This window comes from Vombatus ursinus, unplaced genomic scaffold (genome assembly GCF_900497805.2).
Source record: "Vombatus ursinus unplaced genomic scaffold, bare-nosed wombat genome assembly UNPS02014772.1, whole genome shotgun sequence".
In the NCBI taxonomy this organism is placed as follows: Eukaryota; Metazoa; Chordata; class Mammalia; order Diprotodontia; family Vombatidae; genus Vombatus; species Vombatus ursinus.
This window is the reverse complement of record NW_020954550.1, coordinates 20,530,654-20,549,902: the sequence shown is the minus strand read 5'-3', so window position 1 is coordinate 20,549,902 and position 19,249 is coordinate 20,530,654.

The window sequence follows — 19,249 nt, the reverse complement described above, 5'->3', positions numbered from 1 at the left end:
GTCATGTACATATATCATCCCTGAACCCAAGGGAGCTGATCAAGTCATCAAATGATAAAATGTAGAGAGAAAAGAAAATATGTTTGATGAATGCCTTTGTTATCCTTCTGCATTTTATTCTCTCAATTCTGCTTTCTTTCCTTTGCATCAGTTCATGTAAGTCTTCCTATATTTCTATGGATTCCTCATCATCTTATGATCCAATAATATTCCATTTCATTCATATGCCAAAATCTATTCAATCATCCCATAATCAAGGACCTTGTGTCTGATTTTTTTTTTTTTTGCCACTACAGAACAATCCTAGACTACTTGGTATCCATAGTTTATTTATTTCTGTTTTTGACCTCCTTAACCCCATAGGGATCACTAGGTCAAACTTTATGAACAGTTTAGTGTCTTTTTTCATAATTCAAAATTAATTTCCAGAAGAGATGATCAGTTCCTAGGTCCACAAGAATATTCAAAGTGCCTGACTTCTTATAGGCTCTCCAGCTTTGGACATTGCTGTCTTATCTTTACCAATGTGATGAATATATGGTGAAACCTCAAAGCTGTTTTAATTTACATTTCTCTTATTATTAGGGATTTTATCATTATTTTATATAGTTATTGGTAGCTTGCATTTTTTCTTTTGAAAACTGTTCCTGCCTTTGACTCATTTATTAATTGGGAAATGGCTTTTTATCTTATATATTCTTGTCGTTTCTCCATATCTAGTAGATATCAAACATTTATCAGAGAGGTACTTGGTTCACAAATTTTTTTCTTGCTTGGTAGGATCTCTTCTAATTCTAATTGTGTTGATTTTGTTCATGCAAGAACTTTTAAATTTCGGATAATCCATACTGACTCTTTTGTCTTTTATGGTTTCCTGCATGGAAAGGAAACTTCTTCCTCTGAAATAGAAAGAAGAAAGAATGAGGGGGTTGGACTACATAGTATCATATACCTTCTAGTTATAAAATTCCATGATTTGAAGTATACAAGTGAGAACTTAGAAGACAAGCAAAACCCAAGATTTTAGCTAATTTGGGGGTCACTTTGGAAGAGTAACCAACATCATACTACACCTTCCACCCACAGGGCCATCTGTCCAGGAACAAAAAATCCTCCAGAGACTCTGCCCTACCTCTGCCCTGGGTAAAATTACTTACTCAACATAGGAGTGAGTCCTGGGGCAGGGCAGCCCTTGCTGAAGATGAGTAGTACTTCAAATATGCCTCCCCCCCTCTATGATCAGCCTGGCCCCAGCACTCCATGAACTGATATCTTAACTGTCAGATGAGATCAGGAACTGGACATTTGTTCTGGCAACGCATGACATACACCTTCATACTCCCAAACCTCTTTCTCAGGAATTGAAAATCAATATAACCTTTTCACCTGTAAAGGGCACAACAATCAGCTGCCTTATGACTTCACTTAAAATCCCTGTGATTATCAGTTGGAAGCTGCATAGGCCAAAACCCTCTCCTCTGACCAACACTTTTTTTCTCTCTAATACCCATCTGTGTCAGCCCCATTCCTTTGGTGTCTCTCACTCTTCCCTACCCTTCCATTTTGTCCACTGGAAATTCTGTTCTATTGTTAACAAACTGACCTTCATGTTAGATACAAGCCCTCTCTCCAGAAATTAATTTATAGGTATTTTTTATTAACTTGTATTTATATGTGAACATTTTACTTTGCTTCAGCAGAATGTAAGCTCCTTGAAGGCAGGAGCCCCGTAGTTTGTCTTTGTTGGTTGGTTGTTGTCCTTCTTTCTCAAAGAGGACCAAAGTGACATCACTATGTTAGAGTCAAATTACAGTGTGTTCAACTGTGGCTGACCAGACCAACATGAGCTCAGAATGGTCTGCCAAAGGTTGGGTACAAATAGCCTATGTGAACATTTGGGGTGGATTCTCTAAATTTGCACAACATGTATTTCTTTCAAATTCTTTTGTCTTTGTATCCCCAGCACTGAGCACAGTATCCAGTACATAGCAAGCATTTAATAAATGTTAGTTGAATTGAATTGGACTGAAACGTGGTTAGAGTATTTCTAAAAAGAACCTGCATTTCCATCTGCCTGTAGTTCTGTGTTCTACCTGTAAATGGGAATAGAATGAGTCATCTCTGAAAATCATTTCTGTGCCTATGACTGGGTCAACTTTAAAGCACCCAGGACAGATTAAAAAGAGAAAAAAAAAGACATCGGAAGACCAACCCTTCCATACCATCAGCTGGTCCTCCAGGAGCTTAAGTCCTCCTTCAAAAGCAGGGGTAATGGGCACTGAACAGAAAAAAGGTTGCCACTCAAAAGGATGCTACTTCCAAACTAAGAAGCCACCTCGCCTGTCAAGAGGTCGGGACAGTATTCCAGAGAACAGCTGCATTGGCTTCAGTCTACAACATTTTGACAGAATGCCCTCAGAGTCTACTGGAATTTTGGAAATGTGACAATTAGAGAGGTTTTGCATGGCCTTGCACCAAAAATAACTTTCCAAACCATTTCTAAGTACTGTCTTTACAAGCAATGATGCAGGAAAATGCCGGGTGGACTGGTGTTAGCGTCCAGATTAAAACCTAAGATCCTGGGACATTACACAGTTGAGACAACGGCCATGAGGGACCTCTGACACAGCTGATGAGAGATGATTTCACTGGGCTGTTAAGCAACCATAAGATCAACTAAAATGCTCCAGAACGGGAAAGAGGCTGTTGCAAGACAGCCACAAGCCCAAGAGCATTTCCGAACACCACTGGCATATGACAACGTAACTGGCCAGTGCTAGATAAGAAAATTCCCAAAGGCTCATCAAAGACAGCTGAGCTCCTGCAAATGCCAAGCCAGAGAAGAGTGGAAGTCAGCGCACCTCGTGGGGCTCCTGCTCCTCCCCTGGAACTTCATGAGCACCCTAGTACAATTGTGAGCTGGACTTTACTTTTTAAAACACTGAAGTCTTGCCTTGGCCAAATGCCCTTGCTCTGTGCTCTGCCCTTGAAATGGGCTTGGGGGCAGGTCTCTGGGGTGGGGGGTGGGGATTGCAGAGCCCTACCAACCCCTGACAAGCTTAGTTCTTAAGGCATTAAATAAAGCTGTTGAAAAATGAGCAAGAGATCTTCTCAGGCACTGGGCCATCCCTTTGTTTCTCTTAGCCCATTTAGGTTCTCACACTAATGGAGGTTCTTACATTTACTGTACAATAAAAACATACTGTGGGAGCGACTGAAATTGCATCTTTTGAAGGGAGGGAAGGGAATATTATCTCCTATTACCCAGCTCTACCCCTATCTATCCAATCTCTCAGGTACCTGGAATGAAATCACCTGTGGCCAAGGTAGCTGACCAGCCTCCAGAGCACTAATTTATTCATCGTGAGTAGGTATCTGAGTTAGGGGGTAAGGAGAAACTCATGCAAATGAGGAGCTCTGATCCCAGCCCTGCAAAGGGGCTACAGGGAAACCCAGATCTAGGTGAAATCCCTCATTTGCTATGAATTCTAAGGTTGGCCCTAGTTCACTACTGTAACTTGAACCCCGGGTTGAGTGATGGGCAGCCATCCTGGTGCTTTAAGGGTGCCAAAGAAGATTTGATAGATCTGGGCTGGAAACTAGGCAAGCTCAGAAGGCTCTGATGTGACTGAAACACCTAAGCAGGTATCAAAATTAAGTTAACTCAGTCGGATGCATCCTCAGAGTTCAAATAGTCCAATTTGACAAGAATCCCTGGACAAGGATCATTTCTACAACATAATCAAAAATGGTCATTCTGCTTTTACTTCAGCAGGAGCTCAGTAGGAGCTTCCCTAAAAGGAAGCCCATATCACTTTTGGGATGGTCCTAATTTTTAGTCAAGTCAACAAGTATTTATCAAGCACTGTCCTTGATAAATGTGCCAGGCACTGTGCTAAGCTCTGGGGATACAAAGAAAGGCAAAACAAAACAAAACAAAACAAATAAACACACACACACACACACACACACACACACACACACACAAACTAACCAAACGGAAAAAAAAAAAACCAAAAACCTAGTCCATTCTGTCAAGGAGCTCACAGACTAATTGGGGGGGGGGGAGGGATGTGTTGTAAATAATTATGTATGAACAAGATATTTACAAGATTAAATTGTAGATAATCAAGAGAGAGAAGACTTTAGCAATAAGAGGGATGGGGAAAGGCTTCTTGAAGAAAGCAGGATTTTAGGTAGGCCTTGTTAGGAAACCTATTCTTTAGGTAAAGCCTAGATTTCCCTCTTGGTAATTTCTATCCATTTCCCCAGATTCTGTTCTTTGAGAAGAAATGGAACAAGTCTAATCCTTTTTTTTTTTTTTTTAGTCAGTTGGGGTTAAGTGATTGGCCTGGGATCACACAACTAGTAAGTCTCTGAGGCTGAATTTGAACTCAGGTCCCCCTGACTCCAGGGCCAGTGCTCTATCCACTGAGTTACCTAGCTTCCCAGACGTGTCAGAAACTTTAAGAAAACATGTCCTTTCCCCTGCCCCTCTGCCCCTCTGCCCCTCTGCCCTTCACAGTCTTCTCTTCTCCAGGCCAAACAACCACAATTCTTTCAGCTAATCCTCATGAGGTATGATTTTAAATTTCTTCACCGTACTGATTGTCTTCCTTTGGATTCTTTCTCATGAAAATGTGGCACTCAGGCAGGCCTATCATCTCCCTTGCTCTGGACACTACTCCCATCTTAATGCGGTCACAGATTGCATTTAGTGATTTTCTTAGCCTTTGCCTTACCCCAATTGTCTTGGGATTACTTTCCATCCCCTAAAACCATCAGATCTCTTTCTGATGGACCTGTGGATGAGCCCTCATCATGTACTTGTAGAGCTGAATTTTTGAACACAACTCTGAGACTGTACATTGATCTCTAACAAATCGGATCTCATTGGATTCAGCCCAAAGCTCTATCTTGTCAAGATCTTTCTGGATCCTTACTATGTCATCCAAGGTCTTAGCTATCCCTCCCAGATTCGTATCATCCACAAACTTGATAAGGATGCCATTTATGCCTTTATACAAGTCACTGATAAAAATGTGAAACAGTCAGCCCAGAGCAAAGCAGGGATCCCTGGGGCACTCCGTTGGATGTCTTCTCCCAAATTGGCATGAAGCCATTAGCAACTACTTTTTTATGTCTGATCATCTAACCACTTCCAAAGCTATCTAACTGTCCTATCATCTGGCTTCTACCTCAGAAACTTTTCAATAAGAATAGCATGAAAGATTTTACTAAGATTTAGAAGAAACTTGGGCAGCTAGTTGGGACGATAGATAGAGTGTCAGGTCTGGAGTCAGCAAGACTCATCTTCCTGAGTTCAAATCTGGCCTCAGACACTTCCTAGCTGTGTGACCCTGGGCAAGTTGCTTAACCCTGTTTGCCTCAGTTTCTTCATTTGCAAAATGAACTGGAGAAGGAATGGAAAACCACTCCAGTACCTTTGCCAAGAAAATCCCAAATGGGATCACGAAGAGTTGGACAGGACTGAAAAGTGACTGAAAAACAACAGGAGAAACTTAGAGCTTCCAAACTCAAACAGTTGGAATACTTAAGTCTATAAACCAGTAACTTCTAGTCCTTTCTTTTAGGCAAACTAAATTAGGTGCCAATGAGGCTTTCCAACCCTAAGATCAAAAAAGGAAACTAAGATATGCAGTCCTTTTAGAGAAGTGTGCCATAGTAAAAAGAGCACTGGATTTTGGTCAGGAGGGACCTGAGTCCACATCCCTCTTGTGATGCCTGCTAGCTAAGACACTCTTTCTGGAGTGGAGTTCACATTCCTGCAATATAGCAGGGAGAAAAGGCAGAAATACATATACGTAATACGTGATACATCAGGATAAATGTATCAGAGAGGGGAGAACAATGGACTATGTGAGTTTCAAAGGGGAGGAGGCAGAGGGCAGAGGAAGTTACTAGTGGCTGAAGGGGTCCAAGAAGAAAAGGAAGGAGCAAAGGCAATGGAATTGGGTTTTAAGAGAATGGGTAGGAATTCACTAAGCCTCGAAGGGAAAGGAGCTCGTTCAAGAGTAGAAAGAGTTCAGCAAATGCAGCAATGGGGAGTTTCTCTATAGCAGAGCGTGTATGGAGGGGAGGCAGAATGAACCAACCAGCAAGCATGCTTCTGTGACTGTCTCATAGGCTAACGATGGATCTCTGAAGAAAGTTTCTGTATTGCTTCATAGGACTGATTTTCATCAGAGAATGTTCTTGCCTCCAGATGAAAACTAACTGAAAAAAAAAAGCAAGATAATTTTTGAATAAAGGTAGTGACCAAAGCATGTGTATTTGGGGAAGATTTTGGCATTGCAACTCAAGACAGAGCATTTGAAAACTCAATCTGTCAGCAAATTCTGTTACCATGAAGAATTTTGTAAAGTCTGAGAGTAGAAGTCACTTCCAGTTTTTCTCTTTGCATTTCCAGAACCTAGCACAGCGTATATAGTAGGTGTTTAATGAAGATTCGTTGAACTAAATTGACTTAAAGAACTCATTTCTAAGCACAGTGTATTCCTTGAACAGTTTTGCATTATTGGTTAAAAAAAAAAAAAACAACCTGATCTGCACTCAAACATCTCACCAACTTGGACTTTGGCAGATCCCAATGAATCAATAAATAGAAAAAGGATAGATTGATTGTTTTCTTCTGTGCCTAATGCTTCAAATACCCATAAAATAAAACCTTCGTTGATCAGAAAAAAAAAAAAACATTTCTGCATCATTGCCTTTTTCCCCCATAAAGGAAAGCACACATTACCTTAACAAACAGCAATTAAATTCTCTTTGTGATAGATAAATCAAGCATTTGTCTTCACATATACCAAGCACACATGCCAGACACCACGGTGGGCCCTAGACATGCAAATACAAAAGTGAGGCCATTCCTGACCTCAAGAAACTTATTCTTCAGATTGATATCAATGAAATTGTCTATGCTTTGCCCCAGCTAAAGGCATAGTTCTACTCTGTGACCCCAGGAAATGTGGTTAAGTGGATGAATCTCTGGCCTTGGGAGTCAGGAGAGGCCTGAATTCAAATCCTGCCTCTGACCCTTGCTAGCTATGTGACCAATAGCAAGGCACATCACCTCTCTGAGTCTCAGTTTCCTCATCCGTAAAATGGGCGTGATAACATCTGCAGTATTTGCCTCACAGAACTGTTAGGGAGCTTCACTGAGATGATGGATGCAAAGGAGTTTGCCAACCTTAAAGCTCTATACAGATGCCAGCTATTTTTATTTACAATACACTTCTGTCACGTAATTGTAATGGAGTAAGCTAATGTGTTTATAACCCATTGTTTCATCTGTTGTTATTAGTAAAACAAACAAACAAAAACAAAACAAAACAAAACAAAACAAAAAGCCATTGGGAAATGTTTTTGTTTACACATGTATATCCTAGTCAACTTCTCTGAGGCTGGTTCACTTGTTTTCTTTCCAGCTATTGAAAAGGTGATTTCCTAGGGCTGTGTTCTGGTTTTACTGACTTTCTCTTCCCAGTTCCACAGTCCCAACCTCCTCAGTTCTTGAGATCCAGCAGACTACAGCTGTGTGTGTGAGAGAGAGTCCTTGCCCCAGTCATCCCACACCCTCTTTCAGCCAGGACACACCGGCTTCCTTTGTTCAGGCAGCATCCATCCCCCTCGCCACCTCTTCTAGAGACCTAATGATGGCCGTACTCTGTTCTGTTTGGGCTGCTCGCCGTCACACACTCTGAGCGGCTCATAGGGAAGACTGGAATAAAAATGCGGTGAATCATCCTTCGTTTTTCCTATTCCTTCCTAGAAAATTGTCCTTTTTGCTTCCTTTTTAGAAACCATCCTACGGCTGGGACAAATCATGGGTCAGGATGAAAGAAAACAACTGTGTCTGGGAAATACACGGAACACACGTTTCCTCTGAGGGACCAGGCCTTTGGCCCTGCTTTTGCATGTCTGCATGTCGGAGTCCACTTCCCTGAAGCCGCAGAGTAATTCAGACTGCGTTAATGTGATGACAAAGTAACCGCTGAGGACTGGGGGAAATACAGCCGCAGCTAAGTTACACAGCAGCAGTTTTTTTCTAAGAGAGCCTGGCTCTTGAGAGGCGTCCCACGTGGTCCCAACAGAGAGAAGCCTTTGCCCATACCTACAGATAATCTGTGAGTTCCAATAGGAATATAGTCCCTGCCCCTCAGAGGTATGTAGATGGTCTTATGACCATGTCTTATCACCATAGCTAAGCTAAGTGATAAAGCTGTTTTTTGAATTACCTAAAATAAGCTAGAGGGGCAGCTAGGTGGTATAGTAGATAGAGTCTTGGGCCTAGAATCAGGAAGTCCTGAATTCAAATCCAGCCTCAGATACTTACTAGCTGTGAAACTCTGGGTAAATCACTTAACCCCTATTTTCTTCAGTGCCTCATCTGTAAAGCGGAGACACATTGGAGAAAAAAATGGCAGACCATTCCAGAATCTTTGCCAAGAAAAATCCCATAGATAAAATCCACAGGAACATGTAGAGTTGGACAGGACTGAACAATAAAGTGCTTAAGATAAGCTGGGATAGTAGTTCATACAGAAATCTACACTGCTGAACGTATTGTCTAGTCCGTAGAATGGGAGCCCTGGCCCAGGAAGGAGTCTTCCAGTTAATTTTCTAATGAGGTTAAAGATATCTTCCAAGCCAGGATATTCTGAGAGTTCTTTGTGAAAATTTTCTCTTTATATGTATTATTCCAGATGCTCTTTGATATAGACAGAACTCACCTTATGTATAAATTTCCTAGGGCTGTGTTCTGGATTTATTGACTTTCTCTTTCCAATATAGACCAGACACTGGACAGGGGATTTCCTTGATATAGGGCAGTCTTGGTTGAGGAAGCTCCATCTACCAAAGCAGATTGGCACCTTTTCTGAAACTTACAGTCTTTGATAGTTGCCTAGAGCACCAAGAGGTTAATTGGTTTGCCCAGGGTTACAGAGTCAGCATGGGTCAAATGTGACTCGAACTCAGCTCTTCCTCACTTCAAAGCCAGCTCTCTATCCAGAGGCCCAACTGTTTCTTAGTAAAAGTAAATTCATAATGGGAAAATCATCAACTGATGTGATTTATCACTGGTTTCAGATTCTAGCCTCTTGCAAGGGCATGGGTTCTATGTGTTTATATCCTTTTGCACTTTTTAACACGAGTTTTTAGCATCTACCAGAATAATTTGCAGAGATGAATCATTAAAAAAGTATTAGTTACTGATGATGGTGATGAGATTAACTTGAAGGAAGTTACAGAATAGAGGAAAAATTTTAGACCTTTTATATCCGTGGCATAACAGGGGCATTATTTAGAGTAAAATGTACCTGCATATAGTTGATACTGGTATAAAAGGGGCCTGACTTTTCTCTGGAGCTCTTAGCTACTCAAAATTCAGTGTAGTGAATCAGAGCTAATTAAATGCATTTTCTGCTTTGTTGTTTGTCTGCACCACATCCTGTTGACACACAAAGATATCACTCAAGTGACTATCAAGACCTTGCTTATAGTATACCTCTTCCCGCTAGTTTTCCTGTAGAGGTGGGTATGACTCCTTATCAACTAAGCAAACAGGAAAAAGTATTTTTCTTTAGGTGGTTGGAAGATTTTTTAAATAATATTTTATTTTTCCCCAGTTACATACAGTTGGAAGATTTTGAGGAAAGTCATTGAAAGACGAGAGTATTGAAACGTTCCTGGAGCCATATCTCTTGATGTATAGAACTTGAAACCTTAGAGATTGCCAAGAGGGATTGGATCTTTCCCTCCTTTATTGTGCTAAAGTGTTTTTATCTTGTTCAAAAGCCAAAGAGCCTTACTCTTACCTTTGATCTACTTTAATCCACATAATTTCTCAGACATGTTTACTGTTTGCCTTGATAAAGAGATATACTACTTATTTCCACCAGTATTTAGTGGGAGGGAGCTAAGCTGGCAATAATAAGCTAAGCATTACCTTCACCTTGAGATAAATCTGGGACAGTGGCATTTATCTTGGGGCCTCTGGTATTATACTGATAGCCTACCAATATTTGAGGTGTGGTAGATAGATATAATTCAAATCCAATATTCCTCTTGGAGGAGGCAAGGGAAGGAGTTAATACCCTGCCATCGCTTTCCTTCTGCTGCTCACAAAAGCAAAAACTTAGGTCTTCTTTGGAGAGAGGTGGGCCATATCCCAGCTTAACTGTCTATTTGTGACATGTAATCTGAGACATCTTTATATTTAGACCTCAACCACACAGATAGTTTACATATTCTCTTTCTATACCTTGCATAGAAAGGTCTCCTGTACTTCTTTCTAGTTTGGTCAGGACCAATATAGTCTTCTCCCCAAAGTTCAGTTTGCATGCCTCAAAACCAATGTAATCCACATCTTCCAATGAGTCCTTTTGATCCTGAGGATAAACAAAAATATCACTTTTCATTTATCCTTTTAATGCCTGTCTTGTACCTGGCAACTAGGCCTAGATCACACAAATGACCTTGAAACTTTAATGGAGGAGAAGGTTCAGAGTTGGCACAGTTTGCTTTACATTCCTGACACTATGGAACAAAGCTCCTATTCCCCTAAGAGTCCTCCCCCTAGCAATAAATCTGCAGTCCCTGCAAATTCCAGAGGAACAGTTCATAGATGCATATCAAAACATCCATTAATATGCACATTTCCTATTCACAGGTAATTGTCATTAATGCATAAGTCATAACAGGGACACAGTACATAATATTCAATAATTAAAGTTACATGCACAATACTAAATATATAAACCACATGCAGAAATAAAATACATAGTATTACACAGCAAGGTTATACACAACAGACCAAGTATACAGATCTCCTGTAAACATATAGCACAAAACAGAGTTGCAATGGATGAACCAAAACAGAGATCATATGCAACATTATGCTTGGGAGGATCAAACCCCTGATAGTTTAAAAGTCCACTATTGGAATCAATCATTCAATCAAGAAACATTTATTAAGAGCCTCCTCTGTGCCAAGCACTGTGCTAGTGATATAAAAAGAGACAAAAGACAGTCCCTGCCCTCAAGGAGCTTATGGTTTAATGGGGGAGACACCATGCAGACAAATATGAACAAAGCAAGCTATGTACAAGATAGATAGGAAATAAATTAAGAGGAAAAGCACTGGAATTAAGAAGGTTTGGGAAAGACTTCCTGTAGAAGGTGGGATTTTAGTTGAGATTTAAAGGAAGCCTGGGAGGTCAGTCATTGGAGCAGAGGAGGGAGAGCACCCCAGGTGTGGGGAACACTAGGGAAAATGCCTGGAGCTGAGAGATGGAATGTCTTGTTTGTGGAACACCCAGGAGGCCAGTGTCACTTGGGGATTAGGAAGACCAAAAAGGTAGGAAGGGGCTAGGTTATGAAGGGCTTTGAATGCCAAGAAGAATATTTTGTACATGCTGCTGGAGGCAATAGGGAGACACTGGTCTTTATTGAGTGAGGAGGGAGAAGGTGAGGTGTAATGACCAGACCAGTTTAATCTGGAGTGGGGAGAGACTTAGTTTATTCAATCATTAACTAAAGCAGCTTTACCTAGCCATCACAGGGCAAGGATATATTCAATGGGATATGCACCAAGGACTACACAACATGATTCGGTTAAGCAATATTCCTCTGCCTCTGAGTTGCTCACTGTGGTCCATCAGCCACATTTCAAATGTCTGTTTTTACTTAGGAGACTAGGAAATGATGTCAACAGACTGAGCCTTTGGTCTCCTGAGCTAATGAAGTTCTAAGGATGGTTCTAATACCTTTTAAGGAAGAAAAAAACCAAAACCTAGACTAACTTGCATAAGGTCAGGGTATTAGGATACTGCTATAACAATAATAATAATAATAATAGTGACCTCTATATAGTGTTTACTATGTGCCAGGCACTGTGCTAAGCATTTTATAATTACAATTTACAATTATGTTTGATCCTCACAACAACCCTGGGAGTTAGGTGCTATTATTATTCCCAATTTATATTTGAGGAAACTGAGGCAAGCAGAGTTTAAGTCATTTGCCCAGGGTCACACACAAATCTGGCTTCAGATTTGAACTTAGGTCTTCCTGACTCTTGGCCTAGCACTACCTAGTTCCCCCTATAAATCACATATGCTCTATTAGTGAGTACTGTCTTGCAACATACCTTCTTTGACCATTCCTTTCCCTTTGACTCTAAATCTATGTTTCAATGATTCTGGAGCATTATAGATAAACTTGGCCCCTGGCCAGTGAGCCACCCTCAGTTGTGCACTCCAGGTATTCTCAGATCTCCTGACCTGCTGTTCCAATCCTAGGGCAGCCTGGTCCAGCTTGACTATCACTGTCTCCAGCCCCTAAAAAGTCAGGCTCTATAGGTGGCCTCTATTCTCATGAATAATGAGTGACTAGGCACAAAAGGAATGATTTTAATCCATGCAGAGATCCCCCTTAGGTTGGTACATTTTCTTCGCCAACCCTCAAAGGGGTATAGGTCCCTTGATATCTTTTTAAAAAAAATTTTAACATTTTAATTTAAAGTTTTGAGTTCCAAATTCTATCCTTCCTACCCTCCCTCCCCTCCCTCAGATGGTAAGCAATCAGATATAGGTTACACATGTACAGTCATGTAAAACATTTCCATATTAGTCATTTTGTACAAGACTCAAATAAAAGAAAAAATTTAAAAAAGTGAAAAATATCATGCTTCTGTCTCTATTCAAACAATATCAGTTCTTTCTCTGGAGGCAGATAGTATGCTTCATCAATAGTCCTTTGGGTTTGCTTGGATCATTGTATTGCCGTGAACAGCAGTTCTTCACTAAACTATATTGTTGTTACTGTGTCCAGTGGTCTCCTAGATTTGTTCACTTCAGTATGTATCAGTTTATGAAAGTCTTTCCAGGTTTTTATGAAACCATCCTGCTTATCATTTCTTATAAGACAATAATATTCCATTATAATCATATATCACAACTTGTTTAGCCATTCCCCAATTGATGGGCATCCCTTCAATTTCCAATTCTTAGCCACCACAAAAAAAAACTGCTATAAATATTTTTGTACAAAGAGGTCCTTTCCCCTTTTTTGGATGTCTTTGGGGATATAGACCTAGCAGTGGTATTGCTGGATCAGAGGGTATGCACAGTTTGGTTGCCCTTTGGGTATAGTTCCAAATTGTTCTCCAAAATGGATGGATCAGTTTACAATGCCACCTACAGTGCATTAGTGTCCCAGTTTTCCCACATCCAACATTTTCTTTTTTTTTGTCATATTAGCCACTCTGATAGGTGTGAGGTGGTACCTCAGAGTTGTTTTAATTTGCATTTCTCTAATCAATACTGGTTTAGAGCATTTTTTCATATGACTATGGATAGCTTTAATTTCTTCATCTGAAAACTGCCTGTTCGTATCCTTTGACCATTTATCAACTGGGGAATGACTTGTATTTTTATAAATTTGGCTCAGTTCTCTATATATATGAAAAATGAGACCTTCATCGGAGATATTTGTTACAAAAAAATTTTCCCCAATTTTCTGTTTTCCTTAAAATTTTGGTTGCATTGGTTTTGTTTGTGCAAAAACTTTTTAATTTTATATCATCAAAATTATCTATTTTACATTTTGTAATGCTTTCTATATCTTCTTGTAAATTCTTCCTTTATCCATAAATCTGACCACTAAGCTATTCCATGCTTTTTTTTCTTTTTTTTTTGGTTAGGCAATGGGGTTAAGTGACTTGCCCAGGGTCACACAGCTAGTAAGTGTCATGTGTCTGAGGCTGAATTTGAACTCAGGTCCTCCTGAATCCAGGGCCAATGCTCTATCCACTGCACCACCTAGCTGTCCCCTCCATGCTCTTTTAATTTGTGTATGGAATCACCTGTTAGGTGTAAGTCATGTACCCATTTTGACTTTTTCTTGGTATATGGTGTGAAATGTTGGTCTATGCCTAGTTTCTGCCACACTGTTTTCCAGTTTTCCCAATAGTTTTTGTTAAATAATGAGTTTTTGTTCCAAAAGCTTGGATCTCTGTGCTTTTCATATACTAGATTACTGTGGTTATTTATTATAATGTAATCTATTCCACTGATCCATCACTCTATTTCTTAGTCAGTACCAGATTGTTTTAATAATTACCACTTTATAATACAGTTTGAGATCTGGTTATGGCTAGACCACCTTCTTTCTCATTTTTTTTTTATTGATTACCTTGATACCCTTGAGCTTTTGTTCTTCCAGATGAATTATTATTTTTTCAAGTTCTATAAAATAATTTTGATAGTTTTATTGTTATGACACTGAATAAATAGATTAATTTGAGTAGAATTGTCATTTTTATTATATTGGCCCGGCCTACCCATGAACAATTAATATTTTTCCAGTTGTTTATATCTGACTTCATTTGTGTGAAAAGTGTTTTATAGTTGTGCTCATATAGTTCCTGGGTTTGTTTTGTCTGGTAGACTCCCAAGTATTTTATATTGTTTGCAGTTATTTTAAATTGAATTTCTCTATCTCTTGCTGCTGGACTTTGTTGATAATATATAGAAATGTTGGTGACTTATGCGAGTTTATTTTTTTATACTGCAGCTTTGCTAAAATTGTAAATAATTTCAAGTAGTTTTTTAGTTGATTCACTAGGATTTTCTAAGTATAATATCATATCATCTGCAAGGAGTGATAATTTTGTTTCCTTGTCCATTCTAATTCCTTTCATTTCTTTTTCTTCTCTTATTGTAATAGCTAACATTTCTAGCACAATATTAAATAACAGAGGTAATAATGGGCATCCTTGCTTCACCTCTCATTGTGCTGGGAAGGCTTCTAGTTTATCCCCATTACAGATAATGCATGTTACTGGTTTTATATAAATGATACTTATTTTAAGGAAAGCTCCATTTATTCCTATGCTCTCCAATGTTTTTAATAGGAATGGGTGCTGTATTTTGTTAAAGGCTTTTTCCGCATCTATTGAAATAATCATATTTTTTGTTGGTTTTGTTACTGATATGGTCATGCAGATAGTTTCCCTCAAATTGAACCAGCCTTGCATTCCTAGTATAAATCCCTCCTGATCATAGTGTATGATTTTTGTGCTATACTGCTGTAATCTCTTTGCTAGCATTTTATTTAAAATTTTTCCACCAATATTCATTAGGGAAATTGGTCTATAATTGTCTTTCTCTGTTTTAGCTCTTCCTGGTTTAGGTATCAGCACCATATCTGTGTTGTAAAAGGAATTTGGTAAGACCCCTTCTTCGCCTATTTTTTCAAAGAGTTTACATAGTACTGGGATTAATTGTTCTTTAAATGTTTGGTAGAATTTGCTTGTGAAACCATCTGGTCCTGGGGATTCTTTCTTAGGAAATTCCTTGATGACTTGCTTAATTTCATTTTCTAAGATTGGGTTATTTAAGTATTTTATTTCTTCTTCTATTAATCTGTGTAATTTATATTTTTGTAGATATTCATCCATTTCATTTAGATTGCCAAATTTGTTGGCATGTAATTGGGCAAAATAGCTCCTAAAAATTGTCTTAATTTCCTTTTCATTGGTGGTAAATTCACCCCTTTCGTTTTTGATACTAGTAACTTGTTTTTCTTCTCTTTTTAAATCAAATTAGCCAATGGTTTATCTAGTTTATTGTTTTTATTTAATGAAACCGGCTTCTAGTTTTATTTATTAGCTCAACAGTTTTCTTACATTCAATTTTATTAATCTCTCCTTTGATTTTTCAGGATTTCCAATTTGGTGTTTAATTGGGGATTTTTAATTTGTTCTTTTTCTAGTTTTTTTTTTTTTTAGTTACATGACCATTGCATTGATCTGCTTTTTCTCTATTTTATTGGTGTAAACAATTAGAGATATGAATTTTCCCCTAAGTCCCACTTTGGCTGCATTTCATAAATTTTGATGCGATGTCTCATTGTTATCATTTTCTTTAGTGAAATTATCGATTGTTTCCATGATTTGTTCTTTGATCTGCTTATTTTTTAGAATTAGATTTAATTTCCAATTAATTTTTAATTTCTCTTTCCATTGTCCATTATTGAAAGTATGTTTATTGCATTGTGATCTGAAAAATATATATTTACTATTTCTGCTTTTCTGCATTTGGTTGTGAGGTTTTTACATCCTAATACATGGTCAGTTTTTGTGTAGGTACCATATACTGTGGAGAAAAAGGCATACTCTTTTCTATTTCTGTTCAGTTTTCTCCAGAGAGCTATCATATCTACTTTTTCCAGAATTTTATTCACCTTCTTAACTTCTTTCTTATTTATTTTTTGGTTAGATTTGTCTAGTTCTGAGAGGAGAAAGTTGAGGTCCCCCACTAGTATACTTTTGTTATCTATTTCCTCCTGTAACTCATTCAACTTCTTCAAAAATTCAGATGCTATCCTATTTGGTGTATATATGTTTAGTATTGGTATGACATCATTGTCTATGGTACTTTTCAGCAAGATATAGTTTCCTTCCTTATGTCTATTTTTGCTTTTGCTTTCTCTGAGATTATGATTGCTACCCCTGCTTTCTTTGCTTTGGCTGAAGCTTAATAAATTCTGCTCCAGTCCCTTACTTTTACCTTGTGTGTATCTCTCTGTTTCAAATGTGTTTCTTGTAAACAACATATTGTAGGATTCTGGTTTTCAATCCAGTCTGCTATCTGTTTCTGTTTTATGGGTGAGTTCATTCCATTCCCATTTCTAGTTATGATAACTAACTGTGTATTTCCCTCCATACTATTTTTTGCTTTTGTTTACCCCTCTCTCTTACCCCTAGCCCTTTCCCTCCTCATGAGTGTTTTACTTCTGATCACTGCCTTCCCCAATTTACTCTCTCTTTTATCAGTTCCTCCTCCCCCTTCTGTTATCCCCATACCTTTTTACTTCCTCATAGGGTAAGATAGATTTCTGTATCCAACTGAGTATGTATGTTATTTCTTCTTGGAGCCAGTTTTGATGAGAGTAAGGCCCTGATAACTTCAGTGTTCTTTTTTTCTTCTATTGGAGGCAGTCAGGGTTAAGTGACTTGCCCAGAGTCACACAGTTAGTGCGACTGAGGCCAGATTTGAACTCAGGTCCTCCTGACTTCAGGGACAGTTTATCTATCCACTGTGTCACCTAGTTGCCTCTACCTTCAGTGTTTTTATCATTCAAATAGTGATCTAAATTCTCTGCATGTTGACCACTGCCACACTCTTTGTGAAGCCTGCTCTCTTTTGCTATTATTGCTAGAGTGTAAATTTAATTTCAATTAACAAGTACTTTTTTCTTCCCCTCATCTCATTGCAAAGAAAAATAAAAACAAAACCCTGGTAATAAATACACATAGTCAAGTAAAGCAAATCCCCACATTGGCCACGTGCAAAAATGCATGTTTCATTCTGCATCTTGGGTGAGTCACCTCTTTGTCAGAAGATGGGCAGCATGCTTCATCATCAATTCTCTGGAATTGTGATTGGTCATTGCATTGATCAGAATTCTTAAGTTTTTAAAGTTGTTTGTCTTTACAATGTTGCTATAGTATAAATTATTATCCAGGTTATGCTCAATTTACTCTGTACCAATTCATTGAAATATTTCCAAGTTTCTCTGAAACCAACCCTAGCTAGGCAGTTTAGTGGATAGAGTACTGGGCTTGGAGTTAGGAAGACCTGAGTTCAAATCTAGCCTCAGACACTTACTAGCTGTGTGATCCCACACAAATCACTTAATCTCTAGTTGCTTCAGTTTCCTCATCTGTAAAATGAGTGAAACAACATCTTTTCTTCCCCAAATATTTTATTGTTTCCACAAATTTTAAAAGTTTCATTGATGAACTGTGGAAAAATATTACTCTCCAACAGCTTCCTTCATAATCCTGCTTAGCTTCTGGATCTTGGTTCTTGTAGACGTATCAATATATTTCTCTACTAGTCAAACAATTAGTGATTACAAGATCAGTTTTAACTTCCATTTTTAGGACTTGGTCTTTACTTAGGAAGCTGTTCAGGACTGTTTTTAATTCTGAAAGAGTTGCCCCATCTAAGTTAACCTCATTTAACCTCCCAGGGTCATTGTGAGGATCAAACAAGATATTTGTAAAGTGCTTAGCATGGTGCCTGGCACATAGGAGGTGCTTATGTAAATGCTTATTCCTTTCCTTTTTGTCATTTCTTATAGCAGAGTAATATTCTATGACATTCATACACCATAATTTCTTCAGGCATTTCCCAACTGATGAGAGCCTGCCCTCTTGTCTCTTCATTACTACTGGCTTCCTAACACAGGAGAACCCTTAGGCCATAGTAAAACAGTCTGTGTGTTCTACGTGGTTAGGCTGATTGATGATTCTGACAACTCATTGTGGAGGGGCAGAGAACAGAGGGAGGGGCAAGGGCTGACATTCCATAGTGTCAGCCATAAAGCAACTTCCTTTTAAGCCTTATGTAGTAACAATGAGAGTGACTGTTGGTAAAAACACCAATTTCTCATGTGGTACCTCACATGTTGTACTCTTCCCTGCCCTAACCAAGGTGGTCCCTTATTGAACAAAAAATTCAAAACTTTTCTAATTAATCTACTGGCTACTATAGCCCATGCTGTCAAACCCTATGCACAATTCCAAGTTGAAAAGAAGCTTCCATAGAACTAGAGTCCTTTGAATATCTTTTCAGGTCAGGCTATAGATATCAGGTATGCCTCCAGATACCAAGAATGCCAGAGTAGAGGCTAAAGAGGCAAGCAGGAGGTATTAAGAACTAGAGTTAGGCTGAATGTCAGCAAAGAGAGGTCTCCACGTCAGGGCACACATAAGGAGGGTAGTTAGGGTGATTAGTGGGTTAGGAGCACTCAGGGAAAGAGAAATACAGGAAATTGTATGTATTTCCCATTACATCAGAGAAGCAGGGACTCAGAACCATAGATTAGAAGCTTGCAAGAATGAGAGAATCAAGAAATCAGATGTGTAGCACAGCCCAGAATTGAGGCAGGAGACTGGAACCAGCCCCTCCAAACTAGGACAGGCCCTCCACGCCTTGATCATAGTTGGAGCAGGACTGACACTTCCAAACAAGAGTAGCCCACCTATCCCCTTCTCACTGGGGCAGAGACCAGCAACAACCAACACACGCAAATTGGGATTGGGAAGAGTCAGGGAAGGAATATAAGCAGATGTATTGCTGGGGAGCTTAAAGCATGCTGGTCTTCAGTATGACAGGAAGATGAAGAGGTTTGTTTCAGAGCAGCTCTGAGGTCA